Source organism: Panthera leo, chromosome A2 (genome assembly GCF_018350215.1).
Source record: "Panthera leo isolate Ple1 chromosome A2, P.leo_Ple1_pat1.1, whole genome shotgun sequence".
Taxonomy (NCBI): domain Eukaryota; kingdom Metazoa; phylum Chordata; class Mammalia; order Carnivora; family Felidae; genus Panthera; species Panthera leo.
This window is the reverse complement of record NC_056680.1, coordinates 157,838,528-157,863,376: the sequence shown is the minus strand read 5'-3', so window position 1 is coordinate 157,863,376 and position 24,849 is coordinate 157,838,528. Positions and strand designations below refer to the sequence as shown.

At 37.0% G+C, this 24,849-nt stretch overlaps 1 pseudogene; it reads left to right on the top strand.

The window, feature by feature from the left end:
• The first annotated feature begins 21,109 nt into the window (after positions 1-21,109).
• Positions 21,110-23,450, top strand: LOC122213590 (annotated as a pseudogene).
• The last annotated feature ends 1,399 nt before the right edge of the window (positions 23,451-24,849 follow it).

The following is a 24,849-nucleotide window of genomic DNA, read 5'->3' as shown; positions in this document are numbered from 1 at the left end:
GTCCGGTTATAATAATTTTTTTTTCAGACTGTACTTTTTCTTGCCTTTGGCATGGCTTCATTTGTTGTCAAAACCTAGACATTAGGTATCAGGTAATAGAAACTGATGTAAATTGGGCCTCCGTGCGAGAGTTTATATGAATCTGGCCAGGAGTCAGGCTGTGTTTAACGTTTGCTGTGGCTCTTGGTGCCCGAAGCTCCAAATTCCTCTTGTACCCCCTTTTTTCTCTGTTGCTTTGGGCCTCCCTAAGCACCCCTCAGACAGTCTGCATCTTGCACCTCCTTCAGCTATAAAACACTTGATGTGCTGGTGTGTCAGTAGGGTGTGGGAGAGCGGGAACATTCTATACTTAATTTTTCAATTAAACCTTAGTATTTCATGGGGCTTGTGTTGGTGGGATATACTTTTCACAATCTTATTTTGGTGGTGTTTGGGGAGGGGGGCGGCCCTCCATGCCTTAAGTAAGACAAGAAAGCTAAAGGAGGCTAGTGTGAGAGGGAGAGGAAGAAGGTTCTTCCCTCAAGTGGGATAAGGTTCTGGTAAATTCTTTTCTCCCAAGCTTAAAACTCTGTTATGGAGGATGTTCTGGGAATATTTCAAACATTTTCCTTTCCCTCTGTCCGAGCCACAAGAAGTCTTTCTTGGTTCTTCACCATGAGAAACTGGTCGGGGCCCTGTAGATACAAATCCAGGAAGGTTAGGGGGCCCCTAAGACTGCAGTTCTAGGAATTTCTCACGTTCATGCTGGTCCACACTCAGACCCCAGCAATGCATCGAAATTGTCATTTACATGTTCCCACCAGTTTTTGGTTCCAGCCGCTTCTGTTTCAGGGACACAGATCTCTGTTGCGATTCGCTGGATTCATCTGCCTTTTTTATTTTTTAGATTTTTTTCAAAAAAAATTTGTTTTCATTTATTCTTGAGCATGCGCGAGAGAGAGACAGAGAGCACGTGAGTGGGTGAGCAGGAGAAGGGCAGGGAGAGAGAGGGAGAGAGAGCATCCTAAGCAGGCTCCATAGTCAGCGTAGAGCCCGATGAGGGACTTGAACCCACGAACCGTGAGACATGACCTGAGCCGAAATCAAGGGTTGGACACTTGACCGACTGAGCCACCCAGGTGCCCCATGTGTCTTTTTAAATTTCAGTGCCACTTTGCCTTGTGACCTCAGTTTTCTGAGGCGACCAAGAACAATCAATGATTGTTTTTTGCACCTCAGAATTGTAACCAGAAGTTCTCATCACTGGAATTTTAAGGGATTAGTTTAACATGTTTTTTTTTTTTTTTTTTAATTTTTTTTTCAACGTTTTTTATTTATTTTTGGGACAGAGAGAGACAGAGCATGAACGGGGGAGGGGCAGAGAGAGAGGGAGACACAGAATCGGAAACAGGCTCCAGGCTCCGAGCCATCAGCCCAGAGCCCGACGCGGGGCTCAAACTCACGGACCGCGAGATCATGACCTGGCTGAAGTTGGACGCTTAACCGACTGCGCCACCCAGGCGCCCCTAACATGTTTTTTTTTTTAATTTTTTTTAACGTTTTATTTATTTTTGAGAAAGAGAGAGACAGAGCATGAACAGGGGAGGGGCAGAGAGAGAGGGAGACACAGAATCGGAAGCAGGCTCCAGGCTCTGAGCCATCAGCCCAGAGCCCGACGCGGGGCTCGAACTCACGGACCGCGAGATCGTGACCTGAGCTGAAGTCGGCCGCTTAACCGACTGAGCCACCCAGGCGCCCCAACATGTTTATTTTTTGATAAAACAGTACATTTACATGGCCAAGTGTTTCCATTAAAACAAGTGTAAAAAGAAATGCGTCGTAAGATGCCCTCACTTCTTTATTACTCGTGTATTTAATTTGTATAATTCCTTATAGGAAACTATTGTTACTGTTTACCCTTCTGGATATTTTTATACCAGTACAGCTTTATATTCTATTCCCTCTTTACAAACAGAAACACTTGTAAAATATATTTTCACTTTGATGTTACACTTAAGGTGCTGCTAATTCCAAAGCAATTTATTCCAAGTTGATCTTCATTTTTATTTAAGTAGCATTCCGTAATATGGATACGCCTGACATTTGTAAACGGTTATTGGCATACATTTGTTTCCAAACTTTTGCTATTATAAAAGTTCTTAACTGAATAATCTTGTGCACAGGACATTTTCCATATGCAGAATGATATCTGTGGGACAAATTCCTAGAAGTGAAATAGCTGGAGAAAACCGTATATTCATTGCAATTTTTGAGAAATATTGACATAAGGGTTGAACAATTTACACTATCTCCATTAATGTATAAATTTCTTTCTGAACTGCTTTACCAATGTAACGTGTGATTCAAATTTTATATTTTTGCCAGTGTGATTGGGGAAAATTGTATCTAAGTGCAGCTTGAATTTGCATCTATCTTATTTAAAAATCATTTAATATCGTTAAAACCACTTTTATACCACTTACCCAGTTTTTAATTTGGCTCTTTCTCTTTTTTTTTCTCACTGATATTCATGAAATTTGGAATTTTCACTATGTGATATGAATTGCAAATATTACCACGCAGTTTATAAGTTCTCTTTCATCTTTGTGTGTGCGTGTGTGTGTGTGTGTGTGTGTGTGTGTGTATTTTGTATGCAGAAATATTTTAAGATGTATTGATTTAACTTTTTTTTTTTAACATTTATTTATTTTTGAGACAGAGAGAGACAGAGCATGAACGGGGGAGGGTCAGAGAGAGGGAGACACAGAATCGGAAACAGGCTCCAGACTCCGAGCTGTCAGCACAGAGCCCGACGCGGGGCTCGAACTCACGGACCGCGAGATCATGACCTGAGCCGAAGTCGGCCGCTTAACCGACTGAGCCACCCAGGCGCCCCTGATTTAACTTTTTAAAACAGTGTAGGACTTCTGGACTTTGTGGCATGGTGAGATAATTCTATTTAACAATGAAGTGATAACATAATTCTCTCATCTTTCATTATTTAAGTCACTGATATATTTGGAGTTTATCCAAGTGTAGAGTTTGCAGATACAGAGGTATAGGTTGAATTCGTTTTTCTAGATTTCTTTCCCTTTGTCCCAGTATCATTTACTAAAGATTCTGTCTTTTCCCCACTGACTTAAAGATGTAAAATGCCACCTATGTCCTATATAAAGTCTACTTCTGGATTTTTCAATTCATTGATAGTATATACATTCATGAAATAATACCATAATGTTTTAATGACAAGATTTATGGTATGTTTTAATATATGATAGGAGAATCCCTCCTTATTACTCTTGTGTTTTAGAATCTTCCTGGATATTTACATATTACCTTTAAAATCACCTTTTATAATCTTAGGAAATGTTCTTTTATTAAGATTTTATTAAATATATTGTGGGTGCCTGGGTGGCTCAGTCGGTTAAGCATCTGATTCTTGATTTTTGGCTCAGGCCATGGTCTTGGGGTTTGTGAGTTCGAGCCCTTGCATGGGGCTCTATGCTGACAGTGCGGAGCCTGCTTGGGATTCTCTCTCTCTCTGACTCTCTTTCTGTTCTTCCCCCACTTGTGCACTCTCTCTCAAAATAAATGTTAAGAAAACTTAAAAAATTAAAAGATTTTATTAAATGTATCATTTATATTGGGAAAACTGGCACTAAATTTAATGTTAAAAGTTGAAGTTATAGGTTCCTGGGTGGCCCAGTCAGTTAAGCATCCAACTCTTAATTTCAGCTCAGGTCATGGTCCCAGGGTTGTGTTAAGCCCTGTGTCTGGCTCCAAGTTCAGCATGGAGATTCTCTCCCTTTCTCCCTCCCTATCCCTCTCTCCTCTGTTCCCCTCCCCGCTGCACCTCTCCTTTCCCCTGCTCACCCTCTTTCTCTCTAAAATAAAAAAAAAAGTTGGGGCATGTGGGTGGCTCAGTCAGTTAAGCCTCCAACTTCGGCTCAGGTCATGGCCTCACGGTTTGTGGGTTTGAGCCCCGTGTTAGGTTCTGTGCTGATAGCTCAGAACCTGAAGCCTGCTTCAGATTCTTTGTCTCCCTCTCTCTTTGCCCCTCCCCTGCTTATGCTCTCTCTCTCTCTCTCTCTCAAAATAAATAAACATTAAAAAATTTTTAAAAATAAGCTGCATTTAAAAACACAGTTTTTCTTATTTGTCAAAAAATCAGTGTTGTGCTGATGTTATTCTTATATAAGCCCTATATACTTCTTATTTACCATATCCCTGAATAATATCTTTCATTGTATCTCCTAATTTATCAATAACATACATATTAAGTGATTTATTCTCTGTTATTATTGTATCATATAATCTACCAAATTATTTATTCTGTAGAGTAGCTTTTAGGTATTTTGTGGAGTTTTCCAGGCATATGATGGGGTCCCCCCACACAAAAAGAATATTTTACTTTTACTCTTCCCCATTTTTAGAATTTTGTCTTTATGACTATCATTATGTTTTCCTCTTTGAGAGTGTTGCCTTGTACTTGCACTAAAAATTTAAATAGTTATGTGGTGCAACATATTTTCTTTTCTTTTTTTTTTTTTTTTTTTGTCCTTGTTAAAAGTATCGTTTCTCTTTTAAATATAATGCTGGCTTTTGGTGTAACAGGTCAAGGAAGTTTTTTTATCAATTCTGTGGTACTAGTATATCTTTTCAGTGTACGTGTAGTCATACACTTTAAAAAATCTTTTTTAAGTTTATTTATTTATTTTGAGGGAGAGAGAGAATCCCAGGCAGTCTCCACACAGCACAGAGCCAGATGTGGGGCTCAAACCCACGAACTGTGAGACCACGGCCTGAGTGGAAGTCGGATGCTTAACCAGCTGAGCCACCCAGGTCCCCCTGTCACATGACTTCTTAAAATTTAATTATATTAAGCAATTCCCTAAAAACTGAACTGTCCTCTCATTGCTAGAATTAACTCTATTTGGGAATAAACCGTCATTTAAAACTTTTCCTAGGTTGTATTCACTGATGCTTTATTTAGTTATATTGCTTTGATACACATCTGAGGATTTTCTTGGTTTTATTTGTGAGCAATATTTTCATGATTCAGTATCCTTGTTATGCTCAGTGTACAAGCATCAGAGGATCATCTTTCCCGGTTTATGTTTTTAAATGGTTAAATAGAACTTCTCAACGTAATATCATGAAAAAGTTGGAAAATGTTAAGGTGTCATTATATTATAACCACATAAGTTCCATAATTAATATTCTAGATTTTCTTTACAAACTCACACGTGTGCAGGTACACAGCTGTTCTTTGGATGCCTTTTGAAGTAAGTCTCAGGTGTCATTCAGTTAAGCATTACTATTCATAATGGCTAGCAGTATTGTTTAAGTACAACTGACATGTAATTAATTCCATGTATTTAAAACGTAGAATTTAATAAGTTTGGGTAACATCATCACTACAGTTAAGATGACATAACAATCAAAAATAAAAAGGAATCCTGTCTCTTCAGCACCCCTCCCTCCCCTCCTTCCTCAGGCAAACACTGATCTCCTTTTTGTCATTGTATTAGTCTCCATTTCCTAGAATTGTAATTTTTTTTTAACTTTTAAAATGTTTATTTATTTTTGAGAGTGAGAGACAGAGTGTGAGTGGGGAAAGGGCAGGGAGAGGGAGACACAGAATCTGAAGCAGGCTCCTGGCTCTGAGCTGTCAGCACAGAGCCTGACCTGGGGCTTGAACTCATCAACCGTGAGATCATGACCTGAGCCAAAAGTTGGATGCTTAACTGACTGAACCACCCAGGCACCCCTAAAATGTTATATTGTAATTCACATCTCATGTATTTTTGGTCTTTTTTCATTCAGCATAACTTTGGGATGAATTTATATCGTAGGGCATACCAATAATCCATCCCCGTTTTATTCTGAGTATTCTTCCATTATATGAATATATTACAGTTTATCCATTCAATGTTGATGGAGACTTGAGTTGATTCCCGTTGTTGGCCATTGCAAATAAAGGTGCTATGAACAATCTTGGACAGATATTTGTATGGGTAAATGCTTTACTTTTTGTGGGTAAATCCTCAATAATGGAATGATTGTATCATATGCTGGTATATATTTTAAAAAAAACATATTCTCCAAAGTATTTGTACAATTGCAATGTAAGAGGGTCCTATTCATATACATTCCTGCCAACACTTGATGTGTTCAGTCTTTTTCATTGTCATCCTAGTAGAGTTGCCGTGGTGTCCCTTTGATTTTATTTTGTAATCCATTAATGACTAATGTTGTTGAGCATATTTACTGTTCTTTTTTGTGGTCTGTAGAGACTCCGTGGCCGTTCAACTTTTTGCTCATGTATCAATTGAATTGTTTTCAGTTGTGAGAGTTTTTAAAGTATATGTATTACATATTCAAATCTTCTCTCTTTTTATCAGATGTATGGTTTGCAAATATTTTCTGCCAGTCTGTGACAAAGAGGCATTGTCTGCTTCTATTGCCCACCCCACTAATGTAGGAAAATGAACTTCTTTCCAGTGGTTAAAAACAAAGCAATGACCTAGGATGGCTCCGTTTCTGTCTGGGGAGCCAGAAATGGAGGTTTATGAGCCAATGAAGTAATGAGGTTCGGTTTTAAAAGTTTACAATTCTATGGAACTCAACATTAATAGTATAAAAAAGCAATATGTGAAAAAACATTTTAAATAGTATTACTCTTCAAGTTAAATAGGAAAAAGCAAAAGAGGTTTTGGCATCTCCAGGCTCACACAAAGATAGGGCAGAAAATACTTTCAATATCTGCACTTAATCACATCATCATAAGTGGGAGAATGTAGCACAGGCCATTGTTTAGATACTTAAGATTTGATTGAGACCATTTCATTAGCTCTCAAAACCAGTTTCACTCATAATAGTATAAAAGCACATTATGGCTGTATCAAGTTTGCAGTGTTAGTCCCAGAAAAATAAAGAAGTTGAACATTGAACATTTCTCTGACAATGTTATCTTGGCCATCTATCTTTATTATGCTTAATGTATATTTATCATCAAGTAATATCATTCAGAGTAAATTAATCATTAATTAAATAAGTAGTAGTCTTTCCCATACAGAATTTGACCAAGTTGTTGTTTTAGAAATCCCATCTGTTTGAGATACTCTTTCCTAATAGTTAATTGAGGGCAAGAACCTTTATAGTGTTTGCTTCTGCATCACGCAAAGTGCACAGAATGATCGAAGACCAGTTAAATTAATGCCTAAAATGCTGTCTTTGACTTTGAGTTTGTGTTCCATTTGAAATGGTGGGATAGTTGCCATAGCTCATCGTGGAATCTGTGTCTTACTCTGTCTCTGCTAGACCCTATCACTTTCAGGATTTGAGTTAGCAACACTTTTCAACTCTTCGCTTAAGCACTGACTTTCTGAATTCTGTACTTTGTCATAAAGAAAGTTTCATAAGGAAACTTTCTCTAGTCTCCTATGTCAACTGATATTTTGTCATTTTACATTACTCAGGGCTCTACTTCATTCAGTTGGCTTACTTTTTTTATTAACAGGAAAGTCATTCCCCACGTAAAAAAATATTTTTGAAATGGTGGGCTAACATGAGGGTTTAATTTCAATTTGTTTCTTTTGGTAGGAAACATGCTGTTGAGATTTTTGCTTCTCACACAGTATTATCTGAGTCCAAAGGGTGAAAGCATTTAATTTCTAGAAGGTCTAACTTGAGGTCTGTAACTGCTTTTCCAACTATTATTTTCATATTGATATTCATATTGATTTGTTCACTGCTTTTAACTGTTGTGCTTTTATCCTTCTTCTCCTTTTTTTTTTAACCTTTATTTTTGAGAGACAGAGAGAGACAGAGTTTGAACAGGGGAGGGGCACAGAGAGAGGGAGACAAAGAATCCAAAGCAGGCTCTAGGCTCTGAGCTGTCAACGCTGGGCCCAACGCAGGGCTCAAACTCATGAACTGTGAGATCATGACCTGAGCCTGAGTTGGATGCTTAACCGACTGAGCCACCCAGGCACCCCTATCCATTTGAACACATCACTGTTTTCAGCTAAGATTATTCAATCAGTAAATGTAGTCCCACTAATCTTACATCTGCATTTTCTCCCCTCTTAAAATTCATGTTTATTTACATGTTTAGAGTGCCTCCTTAAAACTTTCAGTAAGATAATAATACTTCTACTTACTGTTCTCTTCTGAATATGTTGAGTTCCTATCTTCTAAACGAAATAAAAACCTAGATCTTACTCTTGACTTGACTCTTGACTCTTGATATATCTTACTATATCTTACTCTTGACTCATTCTGACCTTCTATATCTAAACATCTTCTAACTAGAATTAAAATCATATTTCTGGGGCACCTGATGGCTCATTCAGTTGATGGCTCATTCATTCGTCCTATTCTTGAATCCTGCTCAGGTCATGATCCCAGGGTTGTGGGTCAATCCCCATTCCAAGCTCAGCATGGAATCTGCTTAAGATCCTTTCTCTTTCTCCCTCTACCCATCTTCCCCACTTACTCGCTCTCTCTCTCTGTGAAAAAATTAAAAAAAAAAAAAAAGAAAATTAAAATATTTCAAAATTGCATATATTTTTATTTGTATCTTAAAACCACATTTTGTTGTGTTTGTCTACAGATTGATTGTAAAAGCTGGAAACTACTGTTTGCATTGTTGTAATCATGCAGACAGACATTTTTCACTGGAAAGCCAAGTAGTACACATGTATTACATTTCTTTCATGTAGCGTATGGCAAAATCTCTGTGCGACTCAGGGAAGAACTGTATATTGTCAATACCAATATTTTTCTTACACAACATTGGTACCTTCAGAACATAGCACATTTCAATTTGCCTTATATCCATACCTTATATTCTGGAAAAGATTTGTTTTGTTTTCTTTGGTCTCTAACTCCCTTTATTGCCTTGTTGACAGAAGAAAGATATGTCTTCTTCACTAAATTCCAGCTCGGGAAACATTTTGTCCACTGAATAGAATCCATTCCATTCTTTATATGCAAGATATTTTCCTTCCAGCTAAGGAATTTTTTGTTCTCATTTATCCTGGTTATTACCAGCCTAAAGAGGATTTATTTGCTTTAGGCATTTTACTCAAATCCACTATTTTGTTTTATCCCTCATTCATCTTCTGTGATTGCCAAGTTTGTTTTGTGTAAATATCGTTACCTTGCCTTCTCTATAGTGGTATATGGAAGGTACATTTTCTGAGTTCTCGAGTTTCTCAAGTGGTTTGATTTTGCTCTTTCCATTGATTGGTAAGCTTGACTGGATATAAAATTATAAGTTCAAAATATTATTGCCTCAGAATTTTGAAATAATTATTACTCTTTTCTTGAGTATCCAAAATTGCTGTTTGAAAACTATGAAGTAATTATGACATTAATTGCCTTATAATAATGTTTTTCTTAGCTTTCTCTGGGTGCTATTGGAATGTTCTTTTTATACTTCGTCTTCTGAAATTTCTCGATGCTGTGCCTTTGAATCATTATTCATCTATTGGGATCACCAATCAGTGGACACTGTTAAATCTAGAGACTGGTATCTCTTTAGTTCTGGGAGATTTTCTTATTTATCAGTTTCCCTCAATTTTTTCATAAGTGCTCTGCTTTTGAAAGTCCTGTTTATCGGATCTTGGCCTTTCTATATAGATAGTCTTGACCAATTTATTTTTTATGGCCTTTCTTTTTTATTATTTCACATATATGTTCTGGAAAAATAACTTCTTTATCTTCTGGTTCTTTTTTAATTTTTAATTTGTTGACACATTTTCATTGCCAAAATTTCTCAATATTCAAATTTATCTTCTACTTTTAATTTTTAGTTTTGACTTGTCAATATATTTTTAGTTTCCCAAATTTCTCACAGTTTGAGTTTTCAATCAATTCTGTTTATGACTCTTGTTTCATAGGAACATCATTTATAACTCTTCTGAAGATACTAATTTTTTTAACGTTTATTTTGAGAGAGAGCACTCCTGGGGGAGGGACAGAGAGAGAGAGGAAGAAAGGGAATCCCAAGCAGGCTCCATGCTGTCAGCACAGAGACTGATGCAGGGATTGACCTCATGAACTGTGAGGTCATGACCTGAGCGAACACTAAGACTCAGTTGCTTAACCGACTAAGCCACCCAGGGGCCCTGATACTAAATCTTTAAAAATTCTTTTGTGTATGATCTCTGTTTCCTCTTTTGGTCAGATTTTTGTGTACTTCACTTGGTTTTCCCCTTTAATTCTGCTGGTTTTCTTTACATATCAATGAATCCTTGCTTTTTCATTCCAACTAAGGAATAAAATATTAGATAAGTTAGAGTTCTACATATCTTGTCTCTTCAACTGTGGGGTACGCAGGCTAGAATTTTTCCACTAGCATTCTTGCTTGAATAGAATATTTCATATACGATACAGAACTTGTTGACTGGTAAACTTTCCTTCATACTTAAATGGTGGGAAACTACCTTTAAAATGAGAGGTGCCACAAAGAATCAGAAGCACTTTTTTCTGGAAAAAATAACATACAGTCTAACAGGTTAATTCTTTCTAAAGTGTTCATTTAAATTGTTTTGGAGATGGATTGACAATTCAACTCTGTGTGTGCGTGTATGTGTGTGTAAGGCAAACACAAACGGCTTCACCTTGCATTTCACCAGAATTTTAAGTTTTATTTTTATTTTTTTAAATGGTTATTCATTTATTTTTAGAGAGAGATAATCAGGGGAGGGGCAGATAGAGAGGGAGACAGAGAATCCCAAGCAGGGTCCGCGCTGTCAGCATGGAGCCCAATGCAGGGCTCAAACTCAAGAACCATGAGATTATGACCTGAGCCAAAACCAAGAGTCGGCACTTAACCAGCTGAGCCACCTAGGTGCGCCCAAGAATTTTAAGTTTTATTATACCTACTATATTAGACTTACTATATCCTTTCAGGTTTCGGCTCTACAGTTTAGTTGCCCTTTGTATTTCGGATCTACCATAATCTGGAATTTGAGTTACATATTCCTTCAAATTTACCAATATGATTCCATCTGCTTTTACTTTTACAAAAAGCATAGAGCTTCTCCGGTATATTAACTTCTATCCATTGTATTCTTTTTACACTTATGGGTTTATCCTCATTTTAATCATTCATAATTCTTATACTGTCTTTTGAGGATGGAGGTTAGACTAACACATTTGCTTGGTCTGCCACATTTCTCTGAAATTGTAAATTATATTATTCTAATAATAAATTGGTACAAAAGAAGAAAGTTATTTATCAAGATAATTAAAACTATAAATGCCTTTGGGATTTGTAATTTTATGTTAGTAATTTATACTAGAGATTAACTTTTTTCCAGATGCATAGTTATAAAGATGTTCAATGGAGGGTTATTATAAATATTAAAATTAGAAAAAAACCTCTAATAATGAGATATTATCTCAATGAAATATGACACACATAATTTTAAGCCATAAATTTATCTTATAGGTATACTCAATATTCTTGTAATAATTTTCAGTTATTTCTACTTTATCATAATTTTTTTACATTATTTGATTACATTTTGTCTTATTAATTTAGACTTAAGTTTTATTTATTAATACAAGAATTTGAGGGAGGGTAATAGACCAAATGAAAATATGGAAGGTCATAATAAATGAAAACACAAAACTTTTCAATCTAGAAGAAGAGAAAATTGATATTAGTAGAAATGTGAGATGCACTGATTTTTTATTTTTTATAATAGTTTGTCTATTTGTTTTAGAGAAAGAGCATAAGCAGGGGAAGGGCAGGTGTAGAAAGAGAAAAACGTTTTTTTAAAGTTTATTTATTTTGCGAGAGAGAGGGAGAACGAGCAGGGGGAGGAACAGAGAGACACAAGAGAAAATCCCAAGCAGGCTCCACGCTGTCAGCACAGAGCCTGATGTGGGGCTTGATGTGGAGCTCAATGTGGGGCTTGTTCTCATGAACTATGAGATCATGACCTGAGCCAAAATCAAGAGTCTGATGCTCAACTGACTGAGCCACCCAGGCGCCCCTGCACGGACTTGAAAAATCATGATCAGAATTAGTTTCAACAATAAATAGAAAGCCAAGATCAAATATGGATAACCTTTTGCATGGAACTAAACTCAAGCAGGTATTTATCATGTGATATAATAAAAAATATGTATATGATCTAACTGATGTGATGGTACAAGTCTTAAGACAATTACTTGAAAAGCAGTACACTAAAAAAATGCTGTTCCCCTAAAGTGTGTTTGTACTGATCCTATTTAAGGGCAAAAATCCTTCCAAGATGTCCTAACTTATTGCGCGCATGTCTTCAACACTACAATGCCCTCTATATGCTTTGGTTTTTGAGAAAGTTACAGCTCTTTGAATCTCACACATTCTGTTTTTTTTCTTAAAGTAGAACTCTGTTAGGGCTGCCATTTCTGGAAGGGCTTTCCGAGTCGACACAGTGCTTTATCAGGTCCTGGTCTCTTCCATGGATTTTTAAACCCGGTTACCGAATCCCAAGTCACAAGCGCAAATTTCTCCATTCTCTTTGGGTTGAGTTTCCATTTTGTACACTTAGTTTTCTTTTTTTCCCCATCAGCCTTAATTAATTCAGCACTCTGGTTTTTCCTAACAGATTTCTTTAACTTAGCATCTCATGGATGAGCAGTCGAAATTTAAGTCCCTTGGATTCCCTAAGAACCCAGATTCCTTGTAAAGTCAACTCAGTATTTATCCAGAGCTCTTTTATTGCAGAACACCTTCAATCAATTGCCATTTTGGAGTTTTGAGGGGAATTCTATGTAGGCTTCAGCTCAGCCAAAAAATGGAAAAGATGAAGAAAAAATAGGCTTTCAAATATTCAATGATTGTGGAAATATTTGCTATATGCTCTATGATATATATTTACATACTCTGATATATCATTTCCCATTGACTTTTTTCTTATTGTAATAATAATGCATAAAGGCAAAATGGAAATATTATATATATATATGATCTAGATAAAGTAATTCCAATATAATCTATTTATAAAGCAACCTATATGGCTGTGTTTGAAAAACATCTAAAAGAATATCTAATTAAATATAGGAATTAATGATTAATAGTTTGCAAAGTTGCTGTATAAAAGGCAAATACAAAAATAATGAGCTAAATTTCTGTTTACCACCTTCAAGTTAAAAAATGTTGAAAGTTTGTAATAACCATAATATTATCAAACATATAGATAGATATAATAATACCAATATCCCCAGCATATATTGAACATCTTAGGACTGATGTTAAAATTGTTAAATCCCCCTTTACAGAAAATTTTAAAACAAATTTAAAGAACTAAGTAAATGAAAAAACAAGTCTCAGAGATGAGAAGATAATATTTTAAAATCTAAACTGATTAATAAATTCTATTCAAACCCAATAAAAATTTCCCCAGTAATGTAAGCTTATTTGAATATTTGAATATTGATGGGAATTGATAAGCTTATTCTGATTTTTAAGTGGAAATGTAAATGGCCAATGATAACCAAGTATCCTAAAGGTGGGAGGCCTTGCTGTAATTATAATGAAGTTATAATAATTAAGGTAATAAGGTAGTCAGTACAAGGAAAAACGAAAGGAACATAAAATGGGCCTACAACTAGAACTTAGCATAGATGGACACATGATTTATAACAATCATAGCCCTGTTTAGCTATGGGAAAAGTTGGGGGGAAAATGGTACTTTTATCCCATGTCAAACTGTTATACACAATTTCAGGTCAATTGTACATCTAAATGTTGGAGGCGAAACAATAAATAACCTAGAAGATAATATAGGAATTTATCTTCATTATCATGGAGTAGGCAAAATTTACTGAACTTACTTTGAATATTCCTCAAACTTATTTAACTATAAAGTATGTGTGAGTGTGTTTAACACATTAGAAAAATAATTATTCCCTGAAACCCTTTAGGAAGGGCTACTTTGAGTCCTGTTTTCTTATCAAATTACCAAAGACCAATCACGATAATTAAAAGACAGAGATTATAAACTACAATAAATTTATAAGAACAGCTTGAAAGATAGTGCTGGACTCTGGGCTGGAAAAAAAGAATCAAGAAAAGAATCTTCCATTTTTTTTCACAATAAGATCATCAGATAAGAATTACTTTTGGCTTTGTGTCTAGATCCATTTCTAGTTTGAGAACAAAAGGATTACTCAAGTTGTATGAGTGTGTATGTCACAATTTCTGGCACCAAGAAATGTTAAGCAGAGAATTGAACACAATTTAAGCTTTTAAGTTTATTATTAAAAAAACAGTGATTAAAAAGTTATATTTGTATCATTTATGCATAGATTCTTAAAAGTGTTCTATGACTAAAGTAGTTCAATTTTACCCTGTTTAAAGTAGATCACAGTAAAGGCATTTTTGTACCAGACTCTGTCTAGATCCATTACTCATTTTTTCTAAAAGGTCCTTAATGGCTCTAAAACCCACATACCTACTCTATAAACTGAGGATAATGTTACCTGCCCTTAATTAAATGATACAGATATGTATTTCTGTATAGAAGCTCTGTCCTTGAAATAAGCATAACACAATAACAAGTGTATACAACAGGAAGAGTAATTACCCAAATCTGTATGCGCAGTGGGAACTTCCTTTGTAAAAAGGCTGGCAGCGTGAAGCACTCTATCAAGGATTCCCTCAGGGGGAAGTGGCCAACCTTGTCTGGCACAAATTGGGTACTTAATGCAAATCCTGAATCTTTCACCTGACTAGGGAATTCTAAGAGTCAGGTGGTTGGCATGTAGCACAAAGACTTATGGGAAAGAGTGGTTCGTTTTCATCCTGCCGCTCATAAGACGACCAGCCTATATGTCTCTCAGTCATCACCAACTCATGGGATTGAGAGGGAGTCTATTTCCCTTCTATTAATACTCCATTTTCTGCAATGGGTCACGCGCACCTCCAGACGATATGTAACGGATTTGTTTCTTCTATTTCTTCCGATGTTGATTTGGCCTCATTTTAGTATAATATGCTTGAGATATGGATGATACATTGTGACGGATTTTATTTCTTGTTTTGATATTAATAATTGTGAGACGTCTGGTATGTGAATGTGCCTTAAAGTAGCACCTCATAAAGAATATGAATGCTGAATGTTGTGCTAAGTGCTTTACATGTATAACTCCACTGAATCCGATTTGGAGTAGCATAATATTTATCTTATGTCTACAATGAAAATATGAGGTCTCTAGAAATAGAGGATGGTGCCCAGAGTCACAGGCTTTATGCTCAGATTTGGCTAAACCCAAATTCCAGATTTGTTTTGTTTGACCAGTAGGTCATACAGAAACCTTTAGAACACACGGTGAATATGGGATTTGTGAGCTATGTGGGAATCCAAAGATGTGCAAGAAAGTTATAAAACAAATTGGGATAATCCCAAACTATTTATTCATTTGATGCTAACAGCTCACGATGTTGCTTAGATATGTTTTTTTTAACATTTTAAAATTGAATTCAAATTTGATTTCAAAATACTGGTTTCCATCAATACACTAATAGGTCTAATAAATGAATAAAAAGATTTAGGTCATAATCTCTGGACTTAAACAGCTTGATTAATTAGAATCTTTATGTTTAAAAATGACACAAGGTTTTTAAGATGCTATGTACAGAATTAGAAGTTTGTATGTACAACTATTGTTGACCTTTTTTTGTAATAGTTGAGAGTCTGCACCTTTCACTAACCTCTCCCTCTTTTGCCCGTTCCGCAGGCCCTGGCAACCGCTTTTCTTTGTTTCAACGAGTTTGACTTTTCTTCAGATTCCACATATAAATGATACCATGCCATATAGTCTATCGGTGTCTGGTTTATTTCACTTAACATAATGTCTGTCCTCAAGTTCCATCCATGTTGTTGTAGATGGCAGGATTTTCTTCTAAATTATGGCTGAATAATATCCCATTGTGTGTGTGTGTGTGTGCGTGTGTGTGTGTGTGTGTGCGCATGCACCAGAGTTTCTTTATGCATTCATCTGTCATCTGTGAACACTTAGGTTGTTTCCATATTTGGCTATTGTAAATAGTGCTGCAATCATCTTGGGGATGCATATATCTTTTTGCATTAGTGTTTTTATTTTCTTCAGATAAATATCCAAAAGTGGAAATGCTAGATTATAAAGTAGTTGTGTTTTTCATTCTCTGAGGAAACCCCATACTTTTTCTCTTAGTGGTTGCATCAATTTATATTCCTGCCAACAGTGGACAAGTGTTTCCTTTTTTCTACATCCTCCCCAACACTTGTTATTTCTTGCCTTTTTGATAGCAGGTGTGAGGTGATAACTCACTGCAATTTTGATTTGTGTTTGCCTAATGATCAGGGATATTGAGCATCTTTTCATGTACCTGTGGGCCAACTGTATGTCTTCTTGGAAAAATGTCTATTCAAAACTTCTGCCCATTTTTAAAGTGGATCGAGCTATTGCTATGGAGTTTTATGACTTTTATTATATATTTTGGATATTAACCCCTTATTAGATACATGGTTTGCAAATATTTACTCCCAAGAAGTAGGTTGCCTTTTTATTTTGTTGATAGTTTTATGTACTGTGCAAAAGATTTTTAGTTTGATATAGCCCCAATAGTTTATTTTTGCTTTTGTTGTTTTTATTTTGTTGTCAAATTAAAAAAAGAATTGTTGCTAAGATAATATAAAGAAGCTTACCGCCCATGATTTCTTCTAGAGTTTTATGGTTTCAGGTATTATGTTTAAGCCTTGAATCCATTTTAATTTTGGAGTGTAGTGTAAAATAAGGGTCCAGTTTCATTTCTTTGCATGTGGCTTTCCAGTTTTCCCAACACCATTTATTGAGAAGACAAACCTTTCCGCATTTTATATTCTTGTCTCCTTTGTTGAAAATTAACTTTCTAAGCATGGGTTTATTTCTGTGTTCTGTATTCCATTACCTTGATCTATGTGTCTGTTTTTATGCCAATACAATATTGTTTTACTTATTATTGCTTTGTAATAGAGTTTGAAATGAAGGATCCTGAGTCCTCCTGTTTTGTTCTTCTCTCTCCAGATTCCTTTGGCTCTTTGGGATCTTTGGTGGTTCTATACACATTTAAGATTGTTTTTTTCTATTTCTGTGAAAAATGCCATCAGAACTTTGATAGAGATTGCATTGAATGTGTAGATTGCTTTGGGTAGTGTGAATATTTTAACCATAATAATTCTTTCAATCCATTGGTACCTTTCCATTTACAGAAGTCTTTTCATTTATTTGTATCTTCAATTTTTTTCCTTAATGTCTTATAGTTTTCAGTATATGAGTTTTTCATATCCTTGATTAAATTTATTCCTAGGTATTTTTTTGAATATTTATTTTTGAGGGAGAAAGCATGAGTGGGGGAGGGGCAGAGAGTGAAGGGGACAGAGGATCTGAAGTGGGCTCCATGCTAACAGCAGGAAGCCCAATGTGGACTTGAACTCACAAATATGAGATCATGACCTGACCTGAAGTTGGATGCTCAACCAACTGAGCTCCCCAGGTGCCCCTATTCCTAGGGATTTTATTCTTTTTGATACAATTGTAATGAGATTGTTTTCACAATTTCTCTTTCTAATATAAACATGTAACAGAATTTTGGGTATTGATTTTGTATCCTTTAAATTTACTGAATCCATTTATTCTTTTTTAAAATTAAAAAAAAAATTTTAATGTTTATTCATTTTTGAGAGATGGAGAGAGACAGAGCATGAATGGGTGAGGGGCAGAGAGATGGGGAGACAGAGAATCCGAAGCAGGCTCTAGGCTCTGAACTGTCAGCACAGAACCTGATGCAAGGCTCAAACCCATGGACCACGAGATCATGACCTGAGCTGAAGTCGGACACTTAACCGGCTGAGTTACTTAGGTGCCCCTAAAATTTTTTCTAATGTTTATTTTTGAAAGAGAGAGCATGAGTTGGGGAGGGGCAGAAAGAGAGTTGGAGGCACAGAATCCGAAGTAGGCTCCAGGTTCTGAGCTGACAGCACAGAGCTGAACGTGGGACTTGAACCCACTAACCATGAGATCATGACCTGAGCGGAAGTCCACATAACAGGAAACCTAACCGACTGAGCCACCCAGTTGCCCACATTTATTAGTTCTAATAGTTTTTTGGTAGTCTTTAGTATTTTTTATGTTATATGATGTCATCTGAAATAGTGACAGTTTTACTTCTTTCTTTCCAATTTGTATGCCTTTTATTTCTTGTCTAATTGCTCTGGATAAGACTTCCAATACTATGTTCATTGAAAGTGATGAGAGTGGGCATTCTTGTCTTGTTCCTGATCTTGAGTACAATATTAGGTGTGTACTTGTCATATATGGCCTTTATTATGTTGAGGTACATCCCATCTATACTTGCTTTTGTTGTGGTTTGATCATAAATCAATGTTGAATTCTATCAAATACTTTTTCTGCATTTAGATGATCATATGGTTTGTATCCTTCATTTTGTCAATGTGATATATCACACTGACTTATTTGCAGGTGTTGAACCAGGCTTGCATTCCTGGAATAAATCCCACTTGATCATGGGATATGATCTTTTAATGTATTGTTGGATTTGGTTTGCTAATGTTTTGTGGAGGATTTTGCTTCTGTGTTTATCAGGAATATTGCCCTATAATTTTCTTTTCTTGTGGCATTCTTGTCTGATTTTGATACAGGATAATGCTGGTCTTGCAAAATGAGATTGGAAGTGTCTCTTCCTCTTTAGTTTTTTAGAAGAGTTTGAGAAGGATTGGTATTAATTCTTCTTTGAATGCTTGGTAGAATTCACCACAAATGCTGTCTGGTCCTGGACTTTTATTTGTTGGGAAAGTTTTGATCACTGATTCAATCTCCTTACTAGTAATTTGTCATTTAGATTTTCTACTTATTTATGGTTCCACTTCGGTTGATTTTATGTTTCTAGGAATTTATTTCAATTTATTGATTTATAATTGTAAATAGTTTTTAATAATCCTTTGTATCAGTTGAAATAGCTTTTCTTTACTTCTGATTTTACTCATTTAAGTTCTCCATTTTTATTTTTCTTAGTGAATTTAGCTGAAGGGTTTTTTTCTTTAATTTTTTTTCAAGTTTGACTTATTTTTGAGAGAGAGGGCATGAGTTGGGGAGAGGCAGAGAGAGAGGGAGACACAGAATCTGAAGCAGGCGCCAGGCTCTGAGCTGTCACCACAGAGCCCGATGGGGGGCTCGAACTCACAGACCATGAGATCATGACCTGAGCTGAAGCCAGACGCTTAACCGACTGAGCCACCCAGGTGCCTGGAAGGTTTTTAAATTTTGTTTATCTTTTCAAAGAACCAGTTCTTTCATTGACCTTTTCTATTGTCTTTTTAGTTTCCATTTTATTTACTTCTGCCCTAATACTGTCATTTCTTTCCTTCCACTATCTTTGGGTTTCATTTGTTCCTTGTTTTCTAGTACCTTGAAGTGTAAATTTAGGTTATTGGAGACTTTTCTTGCTTGTTGAGGTAGGCTGATGCTGTTATGAGCTTCTCTCTTAGAACTGCTTTAGCTGAATCTATAAATTTTGGTATATAGTATTTCCATTTTCATTTGTCTCAAGGTATTTCTTCTATCTTTTGATTTCCTTTTTGACCCACTAGTTATTGAGTAGCATGTCACTTAGCCTCCACATATTTGTGAATTTTCCGTTTTTTTTTTCATGTAATAGATTTTTAGTTTCATACCATTGTGGTCACAAAAGTTAATGTGATTTCACCCATCTTAAATTATTAAGACTTCTTTTGTGGACTAACATATAATCTATCCTAGAGAATTTCCATGCATATTTTAGAAGAATGTGTATTCTGCTTTTAGATAGAATGTTCTGTAAATATCTGTTACATCCATGTAGTCTAACATGCCATTTAAGGCCAAGTTTTTTTTTTATTAATTTTCTTTTTGGATGATCTATCCATTGATGAAAGTAGGGTATTAAAGTCCTCTAATATGGGGCACCTGGGTGACTCAGTCAATTGAATGTCTGACTCTTGGTTTTGGCTCCGGTTATGATCTCATAGTCCACGGGTTCAAGCCCCACAACAGGCTCCATGCTGACAGTGCAGAGCCTGCTTGAGATTGTCTCCCTCTTCCTCTCCCTCTCCCTCCATCCCTCCCTCCCTCCCCCCCCCCTTTCTCTCTCTCAAAATAAATAAACTTTAAAAAGTCCTCTAATATTACTATGTTGCCCTTCTCCCTTTAGGCCTGTTAATGTTTGCTTTATATGTTTAGGTACTTCTATGTTGGGTGCATAAATGTTTATAAATGTTGAATTGACGCCTTTATCATTATGCAATGCCCTTATTTGCCTCCTATTACATTCAGTCTTTGTTTTAAAGTCTATTTTGTCTGGTATAAGTGCAGCTGCCCCAGCTTTCTTTTGGTTTCCATTTGCATGGAACATATTTTTCCATCCCTTCATTTTCAGTCTGTGTGTTCTCACATCTAAAGTGACTCTCTTATAGATAACATTTAGATGGATCTTGTTTTTTTATCCATTTAGCCACTCTATACCTTTTGATGAGAAATTTAGTTCTTTTATGTTTAAAATAATTATTGATAGATATGTACTTATTGCCATTTTAGTAATTGCTTTCTGGCTTTTTGTTTTGTAGTTCTATTGTTCTTGCATTTTTCCTTTGTAGTATGATGACCTTCTTTAGACTTATATTCCTTCCTTTAAAAAAATTTTTTAACATTTATTTATTTTTGAGACAGAGAGAGAGCATGAACAGGGCAGGGGCAGAGAAAGAGGGAGACATAGAATCCAAAACAGGCTCCAGGCTCTGAGCTGTCAGCACAGAGCCCGACGCGGGGCTCGAACTCACGGACCGTGAGACCATGACCTGAGCGGAAGTCTGACGCTTAACCGACCGAGCCACCCAGGCGCCCCTATTCCTTCCTTTTTAGCTTTTGTGTTTTTACTATAGTTTTTGCTTTGCGGCTGCCATGAGAGTTACATATAAAAACTTATATCTAAAATATAAGTTAGAGGACCCGTCTGCTATTACTGGGGCCTGGCTTTCCTCTCCAGCCCTGAGGGGGAGGTGGGGCTGTAGGACAGGAGGGGAATGGGCCAGTCAGCAGGTGGACAATGATGCTAAACTTCTGCAGTGCTGCCAACTCCAAAAGGAAGAGCATATAGTGGGATCTAGCCTTCTTCAGGCTCCCCCAGGATCTGGCCAGATTCCACAAGTGGGGGGAGAATTATAGGAGAGCAGACTTAGAGGATAAAACACCTGATCAAGTAAATAACTTATCAATTATATGCCAGACACTCTGAGACCTCTAAGATCTACAGAACCGTATATTTTGCAGAGGCATCAGATAACTAATGAATGATTGGGTCATTTTATTTCTCAAAATTAAAGCAGATAGTTGTGAAGTCATTGGGAGGGTCCGTATAGGACAGTTCTTCGAGATAATGTGAGACCAACAATATTTGATCTTACCAGCCATTTGAGCAATCCAATAGTGATACAGAAAACAAAACAACTGAGTGAAGATTAAATCAGGACATTGAAATAGAAAGACTGATAAAACCTTTGAACAGGAACAAAACGTAAAGAAAGAAACAACAGCAATGCTCAGAACCCCAGTGCTGGAGAAGGTAATAAAGAACAGGTTGAAGAAATTTTACCTTTAACCCTTGAGTAAAAAAGAAAACAAAGAAAACTTTAAATCTTTATTTGAAATCTTGGTTCATACGGGAAAACAAAACATACTTCTGGATAAGCGTGAAACTGATGAACTCCCAGAGGGTCTCTTTACTCCCGATAACTTTCAAGCACTGCTGGCATGCTGGGTAAATTCTGGCAAGAGGTTCTGAGAAAGTGCTTTCAGACAACAGTGGTTAACACGTTGTTCTGCTCAAAAACACAGCAGACACAGGTGCTAGAGGTCTGTGAGAGCGGTATTCGGGAGGAAACCGCTCAGGGAAATGAGAGTATCTCACTTCATCACTGACGACGTAGAGGACGTGGCAGGGGAAGATCACTTGCCTGTGTTGGTGAGGTTTGTTGATTTGTCTCATAACCTGAGAGAGGAATTTATGGGCCTCTTGCCTTACAAAGCTGCTGCAGACATTTTGCCTGTGAAATCTCACACGACGGTAACTGAGAAGCGGGGACTGAACCTGGCCAGGCTTACACTGTGTCCAGTGGATTTTCTTCCAAAACACAAGTTGTTGCCTCTAGACCTTTAGAGAAATATCCCCAAGCTGTCTACACACTTTGCTCTTCCTGCATCTTAAATATGTGGTTGGCAAATTCAGTGCTTGTTGTGGGAGCATCTGTTGCATTAGGAACGATAGAGGACGTTTGTTCTTTCTTCCATCCATCTCTACAACTGCTTTTAGAGCTTGGCAATGCAATTTCTGTCCTCTTTCAGAGCAATGAGGAAAAGGGTAAAAGAGCTGAAGGAAACTTGCCATTCTGAGTGGACAGGCAGGCATGATGCTTTGGAAATTTTGGAGGACCTCCTACAAGCACTTGTTGTGTGTTTCAATGATATAAATAGTGACAAAAATATTAGCTGGAATGACTATATAACTGGTAGAGCATTTGTACTCTAGTGTAGAAACAGATTCTGATTTCATGGTTACCATTGATGTTCTTAAAAATGTTCTATCTTTTTACAAGAGCCTTCGGAAAATCTTCAGGGGCAAACGTCCGATGTCTTCTTTGCAGTCAGTAGCTTAACTCTAGTGCTGCATTGACTAAATGAAATGATGGAATATATTGAAGTTTATCATGAATTTTGTTTTGAAGAAGCCACAGATTTGGCAATGAAACTTGATACTCAGCTGAAACTCCCTGGGAAAATCCGCAAAGCCTGGCAAGGTAACCTGGGATCTCAGCTAACCTCTGAGAGTTACTATAAAGAAACTCTAAGTGTTCCAACCATGGAGCACATTATTCAGGTACTGAAAGATATATTCTCAGAACAGCACCTCAAAGCTCTTAAAGGCTCATCTCTGGTACCTTCTGTCATGGAACAGCTCAAATTTAATACATCGGAGGAGCGCCGTGCTGACGTGTACAGAAGTGACTTACCCAGTCCCAACACACTCTCGGCTGAGTTTCATTGTTGGAGAATCAAGTGGAAACAGAGGGAAAGATAGAGAGTTTCTACCTACGACTTACAAAGCCTTGCATCTGCCAGACATCAAGTTTTTTTTCTGATGCTTCTGCATTGCTGAAAGTCCTATGTAAGATCTTCCTGTGATGAAAGTTGAGAATGAACGCTATGAAAATGGGCAGAAGTGTCTCAAAGCATAACTGAGGGACACTTTCACAGACCAAACGCCAAGTAACTTGGCTTTGCTTAACATAAATTTTGATATAAAACATGATCTGTATTTAATGGCAGATACATATATCAAACTGTACAAGTAAGAGCTTCCTACAGATAACTCAGAAACCATTTAAAATACCTAGGAGACTTTTAAAGTAGGTTTTCTCTTATGTTTAATATTTGGAAAAATCTAAGAAATTTGGGAACATCTTACAGAAAAGCTGTCAGGCGGATGTAGGCCACTTATGACCTATCGACCTCTCATTGAGTTCATTAGCCATTGATAATCTACTTACTTAACTGTTCTTCCAGAAGATAGCATTGAAAGTGCCACATTATACTTCTATGGGATCTCTGCTAAGGGCACTTTGGAATTGTTTCAGTTTAGTCATTTTATTTATTTTTTATTTTACAGAACGTGAGTGGGGCAGAGGGGCAGAGGGAGAGAGAGAGAGAAACTCAAGCAGGCTCCACGCTCAGCACCGAGCCTTACGCAGAGCTCGATCCCACAGCCCCGGGAACATGAACTGAGGCGAAATCAAGGGGCAGATGCACAACTGAGCCACCCAGGCGCCCCGTTAGTTAAGTCATTTTAGATATAACATTTACTATCACTGGATCCAGTTGTCAGGTATTGAGTTATCAGCTCTTAGAAGAAATAGATTTTGGGTTTTTTTTGTTTATTTTTTTTCTTAATGTTTTTATTTATTTTTGAGACAGAGAGAGACAGAGCATGAGCAGGGAAGGGGCAGAGAGAGAGGGAGACACAGAATCGGGAGCAGGCTCCAGGCTCTGAGCCATCAGCACAGACCCCGACACAGGGCTCGAACTCATAGACCATGAGATCATGACCTGAGCCAAAGTCAGACGCTCAACTGACTGAGCCACCCAGGTGCCCCGAAGAAATAGATTTTGAAGAGATCTGAGAGGAAGGAATACATTTTGTAAAATGTTACAATGAAGCTCACAAGTGACCTTTGAATAGTAGGAGTGTTAAGTACGTTAAAAAATCTGTGATGGGGGCGCCTGGGTGGCTCAGTCGGTTAAGCGTCGGACTTTGGCTCAGGTCACGATCTCGCTGTCCGTGAGTTTGAGCCCTGCGTCGGGCTCTGGGCGGATGGCTCAGAGCCTGGAGCCTGTTTCCGATTCTGTGTCTCCCTCTCTCTCTGTCCCTCCCCCATTCATGCTCTCTCTCTGTCTCAAAAATAAATAAACGTTAAAAAAGAAAATTAAAAAAAAATCTGTGATGGACAATTAAGGGAGTTATCAGACAGTGAGACAGAGAAACACACGAGCTTGCCAAGCAGGGATTTCAGTGTAGATTTTGTCTTTATCAAATGAACTTAAAAGAACCAGTTACAGTTAAAGTTTGAATCAGTGAGCCTGACATTGTTGTTCCACACTGGGTTGTTGCTGTGTTACCTTCCTTTGTTGAGCTTGTATCTTCGTAAACTTTGAGCAGGTATATGTTGAACCCACCTCTGTTTCATGGTCAACACAGGATCAGAGGCCATGGATACTGACAACTTATTTGTCTGTTTT